The following is a 23,294-nucleotide window of genomic DNA, read 5'->3' on the forward strand; positions in this document are numbered from 1 at the left end:
AAGAGATCACCATATTGTTCTTGCATAGCTTTTCATCTCCAATGAGTGCACTTTCTATGGCCTTGCGATTCGATGAAAAGTGAAACATCTTACAATTACTGAATTCCCATTGACGACTACATAAGTCAAATTAAGGAAGCACTACTATTTACATTTGTTACCTACTAATTTCTTCTAAGGCTTAACTCACAGACACATTATTTTCGTAGCTTATGTCTGTTACAATTTTACTTTTTTGTTATTTTCTTAAACTTATTGTCACCCCATCTTCATTATTTTCTTTACTAACCCCATGTTAAATTATGAATTCATATTAGTTGCATTGTTAGATTGCATTCATTAAAAAATAGAAAAATACAAAAAATAGAGTTCTTTTTGTGTGTTTTATTCTTTTGAAGTAGCAAATAGATTCAACATCTTATCTAAAGTTATAAGAACTAGCAAAGGCCTCCTCATGAATACTCACATTTATCTTCAACTGAGTGGATTCTAGTAGGTTGCAAGATCAGTTGCAAGCTTGGAGTTGATCCCCAAGATTGAATTTTCAAGAGTGGAGTTCAAAAGGATTCTTGTCATTAAGCATCATGCAAAATGATAACTCAATAGTAAGCAAGAATCACATGTGAATAATAGATAGTGGTTGTTCTCATCACATGACTAGAGATAAAACAAATTTTGAACACTTGGAGAACTATGATGGTGGAAGTGTTAAATTTGGAAACAATGAACCATGTTATGTGAAGGGAAAATGTTGCATTGCATTGACCACTGTAATCAAATGTGACAATGCCTACCGGGTTGAAGGACTAAGACACAATCTTCTAAGTGTGGCACAATTAAACAACATTAGATTAAAGGTATAATTCATGAATGGGAAGGTCAAGCTTTTGGATGGTAAAGGAAACCTAGTTGGAACTGGTAGTCAGACAAAAGATAATCAATTCTATTTTGATCTCTCTAATAGTTCATGGTTCTTGGCACATGTAGAGGAAAGTTGGCTATGGCATAAAAGGATGTGTCATGTAAACTTTCATAATCTGGTCACTCTAAGAAAAAAAAAAAGAGTAAGAGGTATTCCAATTCTAAAGAAACATGAAATGGCCATATGCAAACAATGTCAGATTGGAAAGATGGGTGAAACTAGCTTCAAAAGTAAGAATTACAATACTGAAGAAGTCTTGGAACTAGTTCATATAGCTCTTTGTGGACCAATAGGTATAAAGAGCTAAACTAGAGACAAATTCTTCATTTTGTTTGTTGATGATTGTTCTAGGTTGATGTCAGTAATGTACTTAAAAGGTATATCTAAAGCTTTTAATAAATTCAAGTGGTATCTAGCTAGAGTTGAGAAAGAAACATGTAAGAAGTTAAAATGCTTAAGATTAGACAAAGGGAATGAATTCATCTCTAATGAATTCAATAAATTCTACAATGAAAGAGGAATCAAGAGACATGTATCTACACTTGGTACACCTCAGCATAATGACATAGTAGAAAGAAGAAATAGATCCATCATAGATTTTGCAAGAACACTGATGATAAAGAAAAATGTTGCAACCAAATATTAGAAGGAAGGAATCAACACAAGAGTTCATACCTTGAACTAAGTTCAACTAAAGAAAGGTATAGATCAAAAACCTTATAACTTATTGTATTTAATGTCTACTATTTCAAAGCATTCAAAAGAAAATTTTATATCCTGAAAGAATCAAGGAAAGGAAAGTTTGATGTGAAAAGTGATGAAGGCATTTTTCTAGGATACTCCAACAAGAGCAAAGCATACAAATGTTTGAATCTTTCTACTCACAAGGTTATAGAAAGTGCACGTGTAAAAATTTATGAGTTTGTAGAAAAGAATGAAGAACAAAGCAACAAAGAACCTAAAGATTACAAAAACATTGTCTACTTCAAACCTGATACTTTACCCTGCATTCAACAAATTACCCCATCCGAGTCACCCAAGTCTAGAGTGTAAATTGAGTTGCAACCAATACAACCCAAGTTGGAAATAGTTAAAAGCAAGTCTTAGACAAAGGAATGTGAGTCACATTCTATGGGAATTGAGTCTTAGACAATAGAAACAAAGAAGAATTTAGAAATTCATAGAACCTTTAAGCATAGCGAACTAAGTGAATCCTGTCCAGAATCTAGAAGTAAGATACCTATACTTGCTAGATATGTTAGAAGGAATCATGCACCTGAGAAAATAATTGGATATTAGATAAAAGGCACAATGAAAAAGAATAAGTTAAAACATACATGTTTTGTTACTGAATTTGAACCTAGAATTGTTAATGATGTATTGAAAAATGAAAGTTGAATAAAGGCAATGAATGAAGAGATTGAGAAAATTGAAAGAAATAATGCTTAGACTCTTGTTCCTAGACCCAAAGATAAAAATGTAATTGGTATAAATTGGTTATTCCAAAACAAATTGAATGAAAATGATGAAGTATCAAGGAATAAGGTAAGGCTAGTGTGCAAAGAATACACTCAAGAAGAAGGCATAAACTAGGAAGAAACATTTTCTCATGTTGCTAGACTTTAAGGAGTTAGAACAATACTTGCATATGCTACATTTAAAGGATTAAAAGTGTATCAAATGGATGTAAAATCAGATTTCTTGAATGGAACTCTAGAAGAAGAATTCTACATTGATCAGCTTGAAGGTTTCATTGATCCAAAGAAAAGGGACATTGTCTATAAGTTATACAAAGCTTTAAATGGTTTGAAGCAAGCTCCTAGAGCATGGTATGAGAGAATTCATGGATATTGTTGCTTATTTTTGTGCCCCACTAAAATTTGAATTCAAATGCTCAACCCCACCCAATGGTTAGCTCCCAGCTTTATATTATTTTAATGCTTAGGAAATATCAAAAAATTTGAATAATGGAACCTTATGTTTTATTTCCATCATCCTACAACTTTCCTTGCCGTCAGATCTTGCCAGATCCATGGTAGGAACTTCCCCACAAGATATAGATGCAATCATTTTAAATAATGCGGGAAATCCCCTTTGTGATGCATGGCAGGTGGGCCTGTGTTCCTTCTGTGGGCCGCAGGTTGGGTTGGGTGGCTAGCTGAGCTGGCAATTCTATTGGTGTCTGCTTCCCCACATTCTGACCTTTGTTTGACCTTCTAACAATGTGGGAAAGCAGGTTGTTGACACACATCCAGGTGGTGTCATGGAGTGTAGTTGTGCAAGTTCAAAGAGTGCATGTTTCGGGCACTATCAGATCTCCCCAAATCAACGATCATCGCTTTCTCACATTATGGAGATGTGAGGAAATTAAAAAATGTGAGAAAGTGGGTAGAGGAAACATGTATCAATGGCTCAGGCAACATTGATAGGTAGCAACCGGCAGTTAGTATAACATCACGGTCAAGGTTAAGGTGTCGTGGTTAGTCCATAAGGCATGGTCAACCATGGGGAGACCTGTAAGGTGGTAGAATGAAATAAACTGATTGGTCCAGGTGGCCTGTTTCACTCATAGGGTTTGGTTGACCTAATGATCATGCTGATTCATAAGCTAGGAACAGGGGAAAGCCAAGATTTTTTCCATGAATCTGATCTTCATGATCAATTCCAACCACTAAGAAATGAATGCTAAATGTGAGAGAACACTCTACCACCCCAATCCAATCTATCTACCTGGTCAGAATGGCTTAATGGCACTATTTCTGTCTTCTTAGGGCATTATTTGATAGCAAGATCATATTTCTTCAAATTCCCATGATTATTCCCTATAGGACTTGATGGCGATGGTTGCAGGATAGTTTTGGAGGGAAAATCTCAGTTATGCCTGAACTATAAAGGCACTTTTTGTAAATTTTGAAAAGGTCAGATCATTCTCTATTGTTCTCTGCTATTGCTCTGCAATTATTAGTGTAAATTCTCCTGTGCCTCTAAACTGTATGATTTTATATCTTATCTCCTTTAGCCATTGGTATGCAAGTGCAAGAACTCTTTGCCTTCGCCATTGTTTTGTGGAACTCTATAATCTGCATGACTATATCTCTTCTAGCCTATGAATGGTAATATAAGTGAATCTCTCTTTCGTTGTGTCATTCATTTTGGTCTTCTGATCTGCATGTGATTGTTATATTAAAGCAAGTCTAAATGTGTATATCTTTGGTTTCATTTTGGTTCAATAGTGCATATATGGGTAGAGATTGGTCTGAACACTCTATTTTGGTGCATCACCTCTTTAGATTAGATTAGGTAGATTATTTTTCATGCTCTCCTTCTCCCTTTTCCTCTCCAAGAGTAGTTAGGTGCATCTTGATAGTAAGAGGAAGCCGACCTTCTCTAGAGACTCAACCTCACAATTCAAGTCCCATAGCTTGGAGGTTGTTTCCATGTTTCACTAGGTTGTCCTCATGCATAGGCTTTGGACAAGGGTGCAAACCTAAGTGACAATAGATATCTAGTAAAGATTGGTTTTCAAAGAACCAATGATAACAACAATATGTATATTAAAGAGGGACAACATAACAAGATTTTGTTAGCAGAAATATGTGTATATGATATCTTATTTATAGGTCATGATGACTTATGCAAGTCATTCTCTAAATAAATGAGGAAAGAGTCTGAAATGTCAATGTTTGGAGAAATAAAATTCTTTGTTGGTTTATAATTTCATCAAATGAAGGATGACATTTACATTACTCAGTCAAAATATATCAAGGAGATATTGAAGACCTTTGGAATGGAAGATTCCTAACTAATTGGAACACCTATGTCTATTAGATACAAATTATCCAAGGATGTTGATTTAAAAGAGGTAAATTAGACTACCCATAGATCTATCATTGAAAAACTTCAGTATGTTGTTGATACAAGATCTAATATTGCATTAACAGTTGGTATAGTTGCAAGATTCTTTGCAAATCCTAGAGAAAATCATATGGTGGCAATCAAAAGAACTATGAGGTATCTAAAAGGTACTCAAGATTATGGTTTATGTTACAAGAAAGGAGGGAACTTCAAGTTGAAATTTTACTGATGTTGATTCAGCTTAAATCATTGGTGATAGGAAGAGCACTAGTGGAGCAGAATTATTTCTTGGAAAGAGGTTAGTATCTTGAACAAGTAAGAAGTAGAATTGCATCTCTCAATCTATAGTAGAGGCATAATATGTTGTTGCAGTAGTTAATTGCTCAAACATAATGTGGCTCAAGAAATTGTTATCAGGAATGAAGGAAGAAATCAAGGATCCAATGGTTATCTATTGTGATAACACAAGTGTAATCAATATATCTAAAAATCCACTGATGCACACCAAGACAAAGCACATTGCAATCAAGTATCATTTTTTAAGAGAATTAGTTCAAGATAAAGAGGTTAAATTGAAATATGTTAACATAAAGAAGCAATTTTTTACCAAACCATTACCTAAGAATGCATTTTGTATCTAGGAGGAAAGCTATGGGTCATTCCCCTATCTGATGCTTTCTAGAGTACAGATTAGTGATGTATCAACCAAGCTTCATTGAAGAAATATCAAGTTGATGCAAAGAAGTTAGAGATCATTGCATATGAATAAATACATTAGGTACATTATAAAATAATTGCATCAAGTCTTTGGCATTTGATGTAAAAAAGGGAGAGAATCATGCCATATGTTCATTGAGAGAGATTGCAGTAATCAGAGAAGAGTCAGAGGAAGTAATCTGTAAGAGGGAGAACTTGATTTAATGGAGTCTGAAGATAAGATGGTAGAGGAAGGATCTCAAAGGGAGTTCTCATGGATGGATAGAGAATCGAAATGAAGCTAAGGATATTATGAAATCTTATAAATCATTTGATTGTTGTAATTTTTATTTGCTTAATGATATGTAGTGTTTCCATCAATGCCAAAGAGCGAAATTGTTGATAAACAATTATTGAATTGTATATTGTCATTGACGTTGCAGACATGTTATACTCTTACTGAGCACTACCAACTAAACTAAGTTCAAAAGACTTTAGTATTTATTGAGGAAAATTTCAGAAGAAGAGAAGTTCAGGGATTCATGTGTAAACTGAGTCAGGTCAATTACCAAAGGAGTTTAGTGTAAATTGAGTCAACTTGATTACCAAGGAAATCAGTGGTAACCAAGTGATCCAATTTTTTAGTTTAACCTAACCTTCAATAGATTAGTTTTACTCATTAGTTGGTTTATGCAAGCTAACATAGTGAATGATATTTATTTGTTTGTAAGCAAATTTAAGCTGACTTGAAATTATATATATATATATATATATGAAAGGTCAAGATGTGGATTGAATAGAGTGTAAGAAGTGAAGAAGATAAGATGCGAATAAAGAAGGATATATAATTTAGAGCACAGTATCCAAGAAGATGCAATGAATATTCAGATCAAGGAGGATCCAGAGGATAAGCCAAAAAAGTGATCTGAATCTACAATCAAATTCTTTCATAAATTAGGTCAGTTATTGTTCTTCTTGAACAATTGTAGTAGTGAAGAAATCTCTTAACAGAGTTGACTTAACAACCATTTTTAAAATCCTCTAACTAGGTGGTATTTCTACATTGAAGTGTCTTAAGGTCTCTAACAAGGCCAGTCCTAATAGGGTGATTTAAATCCTTTAACTGGGTCACACCTAACAGTGTTTTTTGTAACCTTTAACAAGGTTGGCTCCTAACAGAGCTCACTTCAGAAGAGGGAAAAGTTGTAACTAGTTGCATTGGTGGTTTTCCCAAATTGGGTTTCCACGTTAAATCTTGGTGTCTCATGTGTTCATGTTATTTTCTTAGTACTTTATCTTTTCGCAAATATGTTACTAAAGATTAATACACATTAATATATCACATTTCTATGTTAACTAAGTTATAGTGAATATCTAGTTCTAACTTAATTGTGAGTTTCAAGGGAGTTTGTATTGACATCTAAGGGATTTGGAATTATTTTAGTAGTAAATGATTCACCCCTCCCCTCTTAGTTACTCCTCTTATATTTCAAACCTTTTATTGGAAAAGGAGTTATTGTTTAGTCAATTTAGAGCTCTTGAATATGCTTATCCAAAAGATTGTCTAGTGAAGATTATTTTTGAGTCTATTTGGACCATGGGTTCAATTTTCCTCCTTTCAACTGCAAACAAGGTTGGCACAACTCCTAATAGGGTTGGAATATCCTAATAGGGATTCAAATTCTCTTTAAAAGGACTCACATTTACTAATTTTATTTTATTGGCTCCTAACAGGGCCTATCCTTTCATAAGGAACTTCTATATTAGTACATCCTCTTGTGGGCATCATTCCCACGGGGCTTTTCCTCTGATAAAGAGTTTCCTAGTTAACATATATGGTATTATTATGTATGGTTATCTTTCTATGATTATTGCATCTACTACTTATGTATTTATAAATTAATAAAGATATTGAGAGTTATTTTAAGCACATAATTAATTCCCCACCCCCCTCAATTATCTTGGTGGTCTTTAATTTTTAATATCCTTAAGGGATTAGAAACAAGATGGACCTTTCTAGTCTTTTGGTAATCCAAATAAAAAATAAATGACCAAGCTTCCAAGTCTGTTTGGTAATCTAAAGAGGGATCACAAGTAAGGATCAAGCTTGCCAAACTATTAATAGCTTGATAGAGGGATTCAAAAGGAGCTATAGGAATCAATCCCCTTGAATTATTAATAGTTTGGTAGAGGGAGATCCAAAGATTTATAAAAAATCAACCAAAGTGTATGGGCATAAGTGAGTGGAGGGTCAACAAGAGAAATGGCTTTATCATAAGTGCACATGTATCACTAGAAATATTTCCACTATAAAATGCCCCTAAGATAGAATACTTCAAGGGAAATAAACACATGAAAAGGAGAGAGATCACAAGAGGGATCTACTAACTTTGGGGTTAGTATGATCATATGATAATATATAATATTATATCAAATATGAAAATTCATCATTTCACAAAGGAAGTAAAACTACAATACAATTTAACATGGTATGTGTCCTAGTACATCTTCTAGTAGGTTTGATACCCATTTTGATTTTTCCCTTAACCAATTTTCCATGCAAAAATAATCTAGTGTTATGTGTTGTGGTATTGTTATCCCTTATGCTCCATTATTTATCTTTATGATTTAAGTTCTAAAGGTGATGAATTGGTTAAGGTATTAATTTTTGGGACACAACTGATTCATCTTCCCCCACCCCCTACCCTCCCCTTGTCTACAACCAATAATTGTGGGTGCTTTCTCATTTCTAACAAAACACACCCAAAGATACCTTACAAATATATCAAGGCCCTCTTGATTATAATTTTATAACTTGGTTGAAATGATAGGAAGTTGAGTACTAGATCCCTTAATAACATAGTTCTCAATACTTTATTAAGATCATAGATTAGATATAGTTTTCATTCAAAAAAACTATCAGGGAATACGTGGTTAGTAATTTCTTTAGAATTTGAGAAAGTGACTAATATTTGTGTCTTCAAAATCTTGGTAGTGCTAGGGTATTGGGTTTTTTTGGAATCCTTTTAATATTTCCATGTATTTGTGTTTGGAAAGTAAGAATTCAATTCCTTTGATGGACCCTCACTTTAACTTGAGTGAAAGTTCTTTATCATTTGATGCTCAATAAACTTGATTCAAGTGAATATATGTCTCATCAATAAGTATTCATTTTCCAAAACCATTTTACTATTTGAGAGGAACCACAATATAATATAACCCTTGTTTAATATAATTTAAATTATATTTTAAATGTATATAACATCTACTATCATCTATAATATACTATAATAATGAAATCTTATTATTTTTTATAATTTTGTCATGATTATACACATGTAGTACATGTACACGTACATGTGTGTGCGCCAATTTTTATTTAGTTGTGAGTTTAGTCATATAGTTTTGAATATGACTAAATTTCATAAATTTTCAAGTATTTAATATTATTTCATTTATTTGTATATATATTTTGATATATCTTTTTCCTTCACAAAACTATATGTTGATATTGTAGACACCCAAAAATTGGCAAATACCTAAACTACACAATTTTAATCAATCAACACAAATTAAGGATGAAATCAAAGGAACACAATAGAATTTCGAATCAAGGATCACATCAGGTCATTAATCTATCAAATCAATAAGACCTAAATCAACTTTAAAAAGAGGAGAAAAATAATTCAAAATCATAAAATGAAATTCAAAAAGGGAAAAGGAAAAAGACAAACTTTTGAAAATAAATAGAACATTTATTAAATCAATAAAGTCATTTATCCACACAAAAGTGAAAATCCTCCTTTTACATTTAAAAGAATTGGAAAAATCCCGACTTATCCTCAAAACTAAGTCTGTTGGACTCTTCCTCCTGGTCTCTTATGACATATTTTTAGTTTCACCTCCATCCTCTTGTCAAAGGTAAAATCTTGATTGTTACCCAAACCCCTTTCAAAATCCTATAAATAGGAAGGAAGCTCCAGAGCTAAAGGACCCAAGTTTTAGACATCTACACTATAGGCACAATCTGAGTTATCATCTTTTAGCATTGTCATTATAGAAAGTTCATGTCATTTAAATAGCATTTTAGCTTTGTTTTCATGTTATTTAGTATCATTTTATCATGTGTTTAGCTCATTGTATATTCATCTTGATAGGATTCTAGAGTTGTTATGCCATATAATCTACATTTGGTCATAGATCTTGCATACATTCTTATAGATCTACATCCTAAGCATACTCCCATTCTAGAACTGTCACTAAGATGTTGGTCTGAGAGATATCTTAGTAGTTCTAGTTAAGGAAACATGGGAAATTCATAGAGTTCACATTTTGACAATGATTTCTTGGGTTTAATTTAGTTCATTGTCATTTTTTCTGCACTTTGCATTAAAGTTTCATGAATACGTGAATATACCATGTACAAATTGGCACCCACCATGGGGCCTAAACTTGAAGCCTCTCTATTCTTCAATCTCTCTTTCTAATCTTCTATTTTTAGTTTAGATATGTGTTTCTCATTGGTTTCTTGTGCATATATGATTGGTTGTAGGTTCTACAACACTTTGGAAGTTTCATTACAGTGATGAAAAACTCTCAAAGACTTCCTTGACTGTACAAAGTCCAGATCTATAATTTTCTAACTCTACAACGCTTTTGAACTTTGTTTTAACACTTTAGAGCAATCTTTTAATGCATTTAAAGCTTTCTATGGTGCTTTTAGAGATTTTTGTAATGCATTTAAATATTTATGTAGTGCATTTAAATACTTCTATAGCATATTTAAAGTTTCCCACTATGCATATGCCACTTTCTATAGTGCATTTACTAGTTTAAATAATGCATTTGATACATTCTATAATGCAAATGCTTATTCTTGTATCGCATCTGATAAAAGTTACAAATTATTGAATCTAACTTCCAGATCTAATTATTCATTATTTATAGGTCTCTTCTAAGGTAACAAGAACTCTGAAACTACTGACAGTGTGTGACAGGAATGAAGACCCTTAGAAATGTGCCTAGCCTTTGATAGCACCAAATCAAGTAAGTGGAGCTTGGCCCTTTTCAAAGTGCGGCATTTCTAAGCTCAAAACCTAGTTTAATAGAAACCTTTGATCTCGCTAACCTAAATGGGAGTAGGCCTATGCTCTCAACTCTCTTGATTTTATTAAAATTCCCAAAATTCTATGAAGATCAGTTACAATTGAACGAGGAAAGAACCCACACATAGATTAATTAGGAGCCTCGTGTCTTCTATAGTATAAGGGCTTATAATCAAACAACTATGTTTGTTGTGTTTGGGAGGTCAAGACAGTAGGGATATGCTCTCACTCTCCTAGAATGATCAAATTCCTAAACCTATTTGTGATTTCCATTTTCCTGCTTTCTACTAGGTAGGATTACTCAGCCATAGAAAGGCTACCCCCCCCGAGTTGCCTTAGTAGGGCCAATGAGAGGGAACACCTTCCAGTATTGCATTCCTAATCAAATGCAAGTCACTTGTGTTCAAAATATAGCCTTCCTCTAGTAGTCCCATAAGGGATTGTGCCAAACCTCCTTAGTGTTGGTGGGAAGCTCTCTGTCACAAGAGAGGTAAATATAAACATTATTGATTAAAAACTAAAACCCACTACTCACTGGCTCTAGACAACCTTGTTAGGGAGCCATTTTCTTCCATTTTCTAAGTGTGTGCAATTTTATATTTTATTGTGGTTTCTACTATTATGATTCTTGGATGTTTCTTAAAACTTAATAACAAACTCCCATTTGGATCACAGTCCTTCCAAAAGATGTAACTACAAACTGATATAAGAAACCAAGTTCAAAACAAAGACTCTATTGAAAGACCCTAAAATAGCACATTTACTACTCAAAACAATGCATTTGGCTCATTTTGTGATGCATTTGGACTTTTTATAGCTTATCTAATTGCAAAATAGTGCATCTTAAGCTTTAAATAGTGCATTTGCCCTGCATAACAATGCATTTAATGTTTGAAACAATGCATATAACAGATAAAATAACACATTTGAATATTGAAATAGTGCTTATAATCAATGAAATAGCACATTTGATCAATCTTGTGATGTATCTGGAAAACAAAAACTAAAACAGAGGCTATCTGTGCAAATGACACTTGCAAACAAACAATGGGTTCATATACCCTTTTTCCCTATTGATATTTTCCAAGACTAAGGGATCTTGAAGTTGACCATAATTATGCTAGAATACTTTAAAATAACTAGTGGAGGGGGACCGCTTATCCAAGGTCCAGATGTATAAAAAAAACTTTTCATGACTTAGTGAACCCATACAACATTTATCTTCATGCATGCATCCATAAGATTATGCAATCACTTAAAACTTGTAGGTTACTGTTAAATAAAATTATAGAAATGTAAACATGAAACATAAGAAATTCGTCAACACACTTGACACAATGATTTATGTGGAAACCCAATTTGAGGAACACCACTAGTAACATGCTACTATTGATAAGTAGGAGATAATTTCCACAGCTAGTCAAATTGTGATATGAATATCAGGATTTAACTGTGTGATTTTGAGTCAAACACGATGACCCATGTTTCATGAGTAGTGATTCAACATGAATCCATCTCTCATGAGAATAAATGAAACACTCAGCACTCATTGGATCTAGGTGATGCTCACAGGGGTGAAGCACCGGGACTTCCCGGGAGGTCACCCATCCCAGTACTACTCCAGCCTGAGCGCGCTTAACTACAGAGTTTCCTCCATAGTTAAACCCAAAGCTTGCAACCCCATTTGCAAAACCTTCACCAAGTGTTGTGCCTTATGAACCATTCATTAGAAAGCCCCTTAAGCTCATCAATTGATAAGTAGGAGATAATTTCCACAGCTAGTCAAATTGTGATATGAATATCAGGATTTAACTGTGTGATTTTGAGTCAAACACGATGACCCATGTTTCATGAGTAGTGATTCAACATGAATCCATCTCTCATGAGAATAAATGAAACACTCAGCACTCATTGGATCTAGGTGATGCTCACAGGGGTGAAGCACCGGGACTTCCCGGGAGGTCACCCATCCCAATACTACTCCAGCCTGAGCGCGCTTAACTACAGAGTTTCCTCCATAGTTAAACCCAAAGCTTGCAACCCCATTTGCAAAACCTTCACCAAGTGTTGTGCCTTATGAACCATTCATTAGAAAGCCCCTTAAGCTCATCAATTGATAAGTAGGAGATAATTTCCACAGCTAGTCAAATTGTGATATGAATATCAGGATTTAACTGTGTGATTTTGAGTCAAACACGATGACCCATGTTTCATGAGTAGTGATTCAACATGAATCCATCTCTCATGAGAATAAATGAAACACTCAGCACTCATTGGATCTAGGTGATGCTCATAGGGGTGAAGCACCGGGACTTCCCGGGAGGTCACCCATCCCAGTACTACTCCAGCCTGAGCGCGCTTAACTACAGAGTTTCCTCCATAGTTAAACCCAAAGCTTGCAACCCCATTTGCAAAACCTTCACCAAGTGTTGTACCTTATGAACCATTCATTAGAAAGCCCCTTAAGCTCATCAATTGATAAGTAGGAGATAATTTCCACAGCTAGTCAAATTGTGATATGAATATCATGATTTAACTGTGTGATTTTGAGTCAAACACGATGACCCATGTTTCATGAGTAGTGATTCAACATGAATCCATCTCTCATGAGAATAAATGAAACACTCAGCACTCATTGGATCTAGGTGATGCTCACAGGGGTGAAGCACCGGGACTTCCCGGGAGGTCACCCATCCCAGTACTACTCCAGCCTGAGCGCGCTTAACTACAGAGTTTCCTCCATAGTTAAACCCAAAGCTTGCAACCCCATTTGCAAAACCTTCACCAAGTGTTGTGCCTTATGAACCATTCATTAGAAAGCCCCTTAAGCTCATCAATTGATAAGTAGGAGATAATTTCCACAGCTAGTCAAATTGTGATATGAATATCAGGATTTAACTGTGTGATTTTGAGTCAAACACGATGACCCATGTTTCATGAGTAGTGATTCAACATGAATCCATCTCTCATGAGAATAAATGAAACACTCAGCACTCATTGGATCTAGGTGATGCTCACAGGGGTGAAGCACCGGGACTTCCCGGGAGGTCACCCATCCTAGTACTACTCCAGCCTGAGCGCGCTTACACTTGGCACAACACTTGGTGAAGGTTTTGCAAATGGGGTTGCAAGCTTTGGGTTTAACTATGGAGGAAACTCTGTAGTTAAGCGCGCTCAGGCTGGAGTAGTACTGGGATGGGTGACCTCCCGGGAAGTCCCGGTGCTTCACCCCTGTGAGCATCACCTAGATCCAATGAGTGCTGAGTGTTTCATTTATTCTCATGAGAGATGGATTCATGTTGAATCACTACTCATGAAACATGGGTCATCGTGTTTGACTCAAAATCACACAGTTAAATCCTGATATTCATATCACAATTTGACTAGCTGTGGAAATTATCTCCTACTTATCAATTGATGAGCTTAACGGGCTTTCTAATGAATGGTTCATAAGGCACAACACTTGGTGAAGGTTTTGCAAATGGGGTTGCAAGCTTTGGGTTTAACTATGGAGGAAACTCTGTAGTTAAGCGCGCTCAGGCTGGAGTAGTACTGGGATGGGTGACCTCCCGGGAAGTCCCGGTGCTTCACCCCTGTGAGCATCACCTAGATCCAATGAGTGCTGAGTGTTTCATTTATTCTCATGAGAGATGGATTCATGTTGAATCACTACTCATGAAACATGGGTCATCGTGTTTGACTCAAAATCACACAGTTAAATCCTGATATTCATATCACAATTTGACTAGCTGTGGAAATTATCTCCTACTTATCAATTGATGAGCTTAAGGGGCTTTCTAATGAATGGTTCATAAGGCACAACACTTGGTGAAGGTTTTGCAAATGGGGTTGCAAGCTTTGGGTTTAACTATGGAGGAAACTCTGTAGTTAAGCGCGCTCAGGCTGGAGTAGTACTGGGATGGGTGACCTCCCGGGAAGTCCCGGTGCTTCACCCCTGTGAGCATCACCTAGATCTAATGAGTGCTGAGTGTTTCATTTATTCTCATGAGAGATGGATTCATGTTGAATCACTACTCATGAAACATGGGTCATCGTGTTTGACTCAAAATCACACAGTTAAATCCTGATATTCATATCACAATTTGACTAGCTGTGGAAATTATCTCCTACTTATCAATTGATGAGCTTAAGGGGCTTTCTAATGAATGGTTCATAAGGCACAACACTTGGTGAAGGTTTTGCAAATGGGGTTGCAAGCTTTGGGTTTAACTATGGAGGAAACTCTGTAGTTAAGCGCGCTCAGGCTGGAGTAGTACTGGGATGGGTGACCTCCCGGGAAGTCCCGGTGCTTCACCCCTGTGAGCATCACCTAGATCCAATGAGTGCTGAGTGTTTCATTTATTCTCATGAGAGATGGATTCATGTTGAATCACTACTCATGAAACATGGGTCATCGTGTTTGACTCAAAATCACACAGTTAAATCCTGATATTCATATCACAATTTGACTAGCTGTGGAAATTATCTCCTACTTATCAATTGATGAGCTTAAGGGGCTTTCTAATGAATGGTTCATAAGGCACAACACTTGGTGAAGGTTTTGCAAATGGGGTTGCAAGCTTTGGGTTTAACTATGGAGGAAACTCTATAGTTAAGCGCGCTCAGGCTGGAGTAGTACTGGGATGGGTGACCTCCCGGGAAGTCCCGGTGCTTCACCCCTGTGAGCATCACCTAGATCCAATGAGTGCTGAGTGTTTCATTTATTCTCATGAGAGATGGATTCATGTTGAATCACTACTCATGAAACATGGGTCATCGTGTTTGACTCAAAATCACACAGTTAAATCCTGATATTCATATCACAATTTGACTAGCTGTGGAAATTATCTCCTACTTATCAATTGATGAGCTTAAGGGGCTTTCTAATGAATGGTTCATAAGGCACAACACTTGGTGAAGGTTTTGCAAATGGGGTTGCAAGCTTTGGGTTTAACTATGGAGGAAACTCTGTAGTTAAGCGCGCTCAGGCTGGAGTAGTACTGGGATGGGTGACCTCCCGGGAAGTCCCGGTGCTTCACCCCTGTGAGCATCACCTAGATCCAATGAGTGCTGAGTGTTTCATTTATTCTCATGAGAGATGGATTCATGTTGAATCACTACTCATGAAACATGGGTCATCGTGTTTGACTCAAAATCACACAGTTAAATCCTGATATTCATATCACAACATGCTACTATGTTTCACTCTTCTGAACTGATGCCTTGTGAAAGGCCAACCCTATTAAAGGTTACAATACACACTGTTAAATGTGACCCCACTAAAGTATTTCAATCACCCTATTCAGAGTGAACATTGTTAGAGCACTTTGACTATTCACTTGGAATGTCACTTGGTTAAAGGATTTACAAATGATTTTTAGGTCAACCTTAATCCAAAGTATTTACCCTAAATTGATACAATTATTAGAGAGTAACAGTAAGGCTTGATCTGATAACAAATTGCAACTCCATTTTTAGATTACAAGTCTTTGTTTTAGTCCTCCATTCTGCTTGGCCTTCACATATTTTAGTTTTGATAACTTGTTCGCGCTTCAAGCACTCATACCCTTAAGCCTTCTTGCTTAACATGTCATTGTAGACTCTTCTTTTACGTCAGTTGATGAAGTGAAACCCTTGACTCCTTGTCTTCCTTAGGTTCTCACACATGACAACCTTTGCTTATGACCATCCATTCCTATAAATAGGAAATTAAGATCCTTTTCCACTCATTTCCATTGTCCAATTTAGGCTTATGATAGATTAGGTAGGATACAATGAATCTACGCCATATTCCATATCTCTTGTAGAAACTTCTCCTTGAGTTCTCTTTGAATTTTCCTTAAAATGGTTTACCTTCAATTTTGTACCTCTAGCTCATCAATCTTATCTTCCACCTAGTTCACATAATCTAAGAAAACAAACTTGTTAGCTCAGATCCATCCAATTCATGATCTTTTAAATAATGTAGCCACTCGACATTATATTGCTTCTAATGCTCGGTACATATTGCATTGCTTGACATCCTCTTAAAAATCACTTAGCATGAACTAAAGTTTGTTGGTGCTCGATATCAAATAAAATTTACTCAAAATCTACTGTTCTGCTTGGCATACACTAGAATAGATTTTTTCTTAGCTCCAACTGATTTTATGCTCGGCTTGCACTGACTTTGCTCGGCACCTACTATAAACTCAGTCAAGCTTGGAAGACAAACTTTGTGTAACTTATTGTTCTAAACTTTCTTAGTGTAAACAACCTTTGTAACCTTAAGTAGATTAGCAATACATCATGTTATCACTATCTTAACTGATTCTTTTACTTCTTTACATTAACATAACTCAACCTTTCCTCAAAGTACTATTGTTATATCTTTTGATCAAATCCTCTTCATCAATCAAATAAGTGGTAGTATTTAAATCATATAAGTAGTTGTCTTACTAGAAAATAGAAAGTTTGACATCAGTGACAAAATAATGATTGAAACATATTGATCATACTTTTTCAACATACTTTTTTCTCAATAATCTCCCTCTTTTTACTATTTTCAATCTATTCTAAACAATCTCCCTCTTTGACATTGATGGCAAACCAAACTGACTAGGTTAAAATAGTAAGACAATACCAAAAATTTAATGATTCCTTGTATGGAAATCTCTCCCTCTGTCAACAACTTCCATCTTTTGAATAGGTTAAAAAACTCTTCCTTATAACTCCCTCAGAATTTCTTCTTGTACCTCCCTCTTACTAGGTAGATGTTAGGATCTCTCTATCTTTGTTCTCCTGATTAGCAAATATCTCCCTCTAAGATCAGTTTTAATTCATTATTGTATTTCTTCTTATTTCTCCTCCTGATCAATAAATCTCTTCCTCTTTGACAATAATGCCAAAGACTTGTCATCTTAACATGCAGTTATAGGCTTCTTCAGTTTCTGCCTCTGTCACCTTACTTGTGATTGATTTGTAGTTTCAACTCTTTGATTACTTTAGGAAACTCCTAAAGTAAGATCCTCTACATCAATGTGTAACATATAAGCATCATATTGTTTGATGATGGGCACTCCTCTTGTTACATAGATAGCCTTTGATAGGGGTACCACCCCTAGTTTACCTCTTAGATACTCATGAGCATCCTTAGGTAATGCTTTTGTGAAGATATCAGCAATTTTCTCTTTAGTGTTAACATATTCCATCTTCACCTCTTTATCTTGAACTAATTCTCTCAAGTAATGATACTTGATTGCAATATGCTTAGTCTTTGTGTGCATCACAAGATTTTTTGATATATTGATAGCACTTGTATTGTCACACTAGTGTCATAGGTTCTGTGATCTCTTCTTTCATACCTTTGAGTAACTATTTGATCCATACAATGTTTGTACAATTTATAGTAGCAACAACATATTCAACTTTAGTAGTAGATTGTGAGGTGCAATTTTCTTTCCTACTAGTCCATGTGACTAACCTTTTGCCTAAGAAAAATGCTCCTCTACTGGTGCTATTTCTATCATTAATGTTTCTAGCCCAATCAGCATCTGCATAGGCTCTTAATTTGAATTTCTCATTCTTCTTATAGTATAGACCATACTCTTATGTTCCTTTCATATATGTAATTATTCTCTTTATAGCCATCAAGTGATTCTCCCCAAGATTAGCAGAGAATCTTGTAACTATCCCTATAGATAATGCAATGTTAGGTCTGCTATGTACTACATATTGTAATTTGCAATCATAGACCTATATAATGTTTGATTTACCTTAGCTAAATCATCATTCTTTGACAACTTGTGTCCTATCACCATAGGTGTACTTACTAGTTTGGAATCCTATGATCCAAAAGTTTTCAATATTTCCTTGAAATATTTTGACCGAGTGATGTATATACCATATTTCATCTGATATACTTGCAAACCCACAAAGAATTTGATATCTCCAAACATACACATTTCAAATTTTTGCTTCATTTGATTTGAAAAATCCTTACATAAAGCATCTTGACCTCCAAATATGATATCATCAAAAAAAAATTTCAAATAACAAAATCCTTTTCCTTTCTTTGTCTTCATGCACATATTGTTGTTATCATCAGTCCTTTCAAATCCAATCTTCACAAGATAATTATGAAGTCTCTCATACCATGTTCTTGGTGCTTGTTTCAAACCATATAGAGCTTTTTGTAATCTACATACTATGTTCTTATTGTTAACATCAACAAATGCTTTTGGATGTTCTATGTAAACTTCTTCCTCTAATATGCCATTTAGAAATGTAAATTTAAAATCCATTTGATAGACTTCAAAACCTTTGTATGTAGAATAAGCAAGTAGAGTTCTTACTCCTTCCAATATGGAAACATGGGCAAATGTATCTCCATAGTCAATTCCTTCCTCTTGTTCATATTCCTCGCAAACTAATCTTGCCTTGTTCCTTGTGACCTCACCATTTTCATCTAGCTTGTTTCTGAATACCCATTTGATGTCAATCACATTTTTTTCTTCCGGTCTATGAACTAGAGTCCATGTTTTATTTTCTCAATTTGTTCAATCTCTTCTTCCATGGCTTTACTCTAGTCCACATCTTCTAAAGCATCTCTTACTAATTCTGGTTCCTTTATGCTCAGCAAATATGTATCATTTCTCAATCTATTTCTTGTAATTGGTCTTGCATCTTTATTTTCAATAACTTGTGTAGTAGGATAATGTATTTTGATATATTTAGACAATCTTGGTTCAGATCTAGTTTCTTCATTTTGTCTTTCAACTTCAAAGTCATTGTGTGCATCTCTGTCAAGTAGTTTAGCATCTCTTTCATGTACACTAATCTCAAAATCAAAATGTGCATTAACTTTAATCTGTAACTTGGCATCTGAATGTAACTTGGTTCCTAAATGCAACTATTGGAACTAGGATAGGAAAGATAAACTTCTGGTGGGGGGGGCGCGGCGAGGCAGGGGGGTGAATCAATAGTTTAAAATTGGACCCATAAAAATTTCACCATACATCCATCTCATACATTCAATGAGTAAACTAAAATAACATGTGAAGCATGTACATCTAAATCATGTAAACACATAAGTAATCATAGACATATGACACCAGATATGATTACCCATAAACCCTCCAATGAGAAGGTAAAACTAGGGTGCAGATGACAGCCACAAATATTCACTACCGTAGTAATAAAGTGTATCCAATGAAGGTTACAATGTTTTGACCATGAAACATGCTCTACCATGTTAAAGGCTTACAAAGGCTGTTAGGTTGCACTTTGGTAGAGGACTTCAACACCCTATTAGAAGTGTGCCTTGCTAAAGGACTTTTACTTACAACTAAGTAAGCATCTTGTTAAAAGATTTCATACAGCCTATTAGGACTACTTTGTTAAGAGATTTTGACTGAAATTACTTGTTAGAATGTCTCAACCTTGATCCTATGGTTAGCACTTTCTTTCTTTATAACATATCACCTCTAAATTGATGTCTTATTGATCTTTCTCAATCAGATGTCTCTTTGTTGTATCCTTTTCCTCTATGTTCTACTTTAACTGATTTTGTAATTTTGTTTCACTTAATAACTTCTAAGCCACCATTAATGCTTTGGTTGTGCATGGAAACTTCTCTCGTCACTCCTTCACACATGCTCTCTTCACTCTCTATCTATTAAGAGTTTAAGGTTTTTCCTCCTTAATAAGACTTAGTGACTTAGGGTTAGGTATGAATCTATAGCTAAGATTCATCCATTTTGCCACTTAATCCTTCCCATTTTTTGATTGGCTACATGTAATTGCATAGGAAATCCAACTTGAGATTTGTCCTTATCTCCAAAATATCAAAATTCAAACTTAAGTTGACTAAAAAATGGTTTACATAGTTGTTTGTGCCTTTACAAACAAATATATCAAAACTGTCTTACTTGGCATCCAAAGTCTCTGATGCTCGACATACACTAATCTCCCTTAGCTAATTCATATTATTTATTACTCCCAAAAGTAATATCTCCCTCTTTGCTCTATTTCTCCCCCAAAAATATGTCTCTCCCTTTATCTTATTCTCCCCCTTTTTGATACTTATGTCAAATGGGCTATACACTTATTGCATGTTTATCCAAAAAAGATTTATGGACATCTAATATCATCTTAAGAGCTGCATCCCATTTTTCACATGCTACATCCAATGACTTGATTTGGATGGCTAGCTTGGCAGCAAGGTGGAGTAGACCATCTAAGGTAGATAGATTTGGGTCTTTCATCATTAAGATTTTTGGCATAGCCTAGCTCCTTGTGCAAAATTTTCATATGGGGGGTGAGAGTTTCTTGGAGGCTAATCAGTTTGGCCCTTATGTTGGCCTCATCTTTTGTCAATACAACTAATTGACTTTTTGTTTGAAGCAATGTCCTGAAATGCTTCTCACTCTGAGTTGGATTCATTGGTATCTTTGCACCTAATGTAGTAATTAGGTTCTACAGACTTAGAATGTGACTTCTAGTCTCTTGGGTGAAGAGCGAGTGATTGCACAATTTAGTGTACAATGAGAATATGTTCTCAAGTACCTTCTTCACATCCTCAACCTTAGTTGCTAATGCAACTTGTGTTAGTGCTATATCACCTAATATTTTCTCATTTACTTTGTTTTGGAACTTCTTTTTTGACTATTCTAAAAATTTAGCATTAGTTTATAAGTCTTCATTACTAACCTTCTACACTATATCTATCAATTGTTCCATTAGTAGCTTGGTCTCATCTGGAGTTGGCAAACTAAACCCATTTTAAAAGATGTATTTAATATCTTATAGGGTTTTCTTTTGCTTATGCTCCCTTCTAAGAATTTTAGATGCTTTTTCCTTGCTAGGGCTTGCTACAATATGCCCATTTGTTCTATAGTCATGGTATCAAAATCATACTTATGCAAAAAGATCTCTTCATCAAGGCTCACATCTTTATATTGAATCACTTCTTCTGCCTTTGATGAACTCAGGCTCAATACTAAGATCTATAGTGGTGTAGCATCTGTGCTCAGCTTCTAAAGAGTATGACTTGATGGAGTGCCAGATACTAGTAAGGTTACCAAGGCTTGGATGGTAGTTTTCTACTTCAGTTGTGGTGTCATCTTACTCTCTTCAGGCTTACCCTATTTTTCCACAATGACTTGACTTGCACCTTGACCTCCTATTGTAGGTGCAGATAAGTCTATCTAACCTGTTTCTATAGTAGCACCTTGTGTTTCTATTGTGCTCTTCTCTACAATATCAATCTTGGCAATTGTATCAACCTTGTTAGATGAATCTTCTGGCATTTGGACCACAGGTTGTACATTAGTGACTGGAGGGATGATAGAAGTTGGTTCTTGTGGATTCACATTTTCCCTTGCAACATAAATCATTGATTTTTGTAGCTCATCCACACTAGCCAAAATAGGATTATCACAAAGTTTGGCCTATAGTATAGAGTAATCTAATATCTTCTTAAAATCATCTATAGTGAGAGGATTGATGTTCTGAGCTAATAGACTAGAAACATGATTAACAATTAATATTTTAGTAGTCTCCCTTGTTACATGTGGAGGGTTGACGCTCGATCATTATGTGTCTTGCACACTCTATTCTTCTCACTGCTATGGCTTAGCTATTACCTTGTCATCTATTTACATTTTTGTTCCTCCTCCAAAAGTGTCAGCTTTGTCATCATCTTCTTCATCATTTTTCACTTCAATAGGTGCTTGTTCTCCTTCCTTAATTGTAGTTAACCCATAACTGAGCTTCCACGTCCATGTGGGCATTTTAACAACATCCTCAATATTTTTTTGCAAGATGCTAAACGCTCTATATTTAGGTGTGAACCTAACTACATATTTCTTTGTAGCCTTAGCAATTTGTGTCTTAGTTAGTTCAGGCATCACTTGGGCTAGAGATGTTCCTCTAATTTGTTTCTCCAAGTCTAGACAATAATGCCATTTCTACTCAACTCTATAATATGGACTCTTTGGCATTGTGTTGGAAATCTCTAATGGAGTTGTCTTGAATTTTTCCATCATGGCATATATGGCCTCCTCCACTTGATTTTTCTCTACTTTACCCAAATTATCAAAATCAACATGTGTAAATCCTAATAGGTCTACACTACTCTTAACATTCTCAAATAAATTTTCAAGATCTGATAAAGGATTGTGACTCACCACCTTGAATTTTTTGATGTCATCTGACTCTATTTTCTCTTCATCAAAATCTTCTTGTGCAACATACTTTCTTCTTGGCCTCTTCTTCTCTTGGCCTCCTTGTTCTATTTGTTTTGTCTTTTCCTTGGCCTTTTGGGTTTTTGCACATGTATTAGCTCTTGTAGTAGGTGCAGTAGGCTTGGGTTGACTCAAATTAGCTACCTTCTTAGCTTTAGTCACTTGTTGAGTCTTAGCTTTCCTCTTCTCTAGCTTGGTAGGAGTAGGTGTTTCCTTGGCTTCTTCTCCCTTGGCACCTTCAGTCTCCTCCTCATCTTGGTTTTCTCCCATACCCTAAGTTAATTCAAGTGGTGCTTGTGCTTGGGTTTCTTCTTCCTCTTCATCTTCAACTTCTTCTTCTTCCTCCTCCATAGCACCCTCTCCAAACTTGGCTTTCAATTTCTTCACTATCTTCTCTTTTTTCTTCATGGAAGAGGTAGTTTTCAATTCCATGGTAATTTTGTACTTTACTATCTCATAATTTCCAAATACCTTTGCACTTTTATCTACCCC

This window comes from Cupressus sempervirens, chromosome 5, assembly GCF_028749045.1.
Source record: "Cupressus sempervirens isolate cs-2001-9-10 chromosome 5, ASM2874904v1, whole genome shotgun sequence".
Taxonomy (NCBI): domain Eukaryota; kingdom Viridiplantae; phylum Streptophyta; class Pinopsida; order Cupressales; family Cupressaceae; genus Cupressus; species Cupressus sempervirens.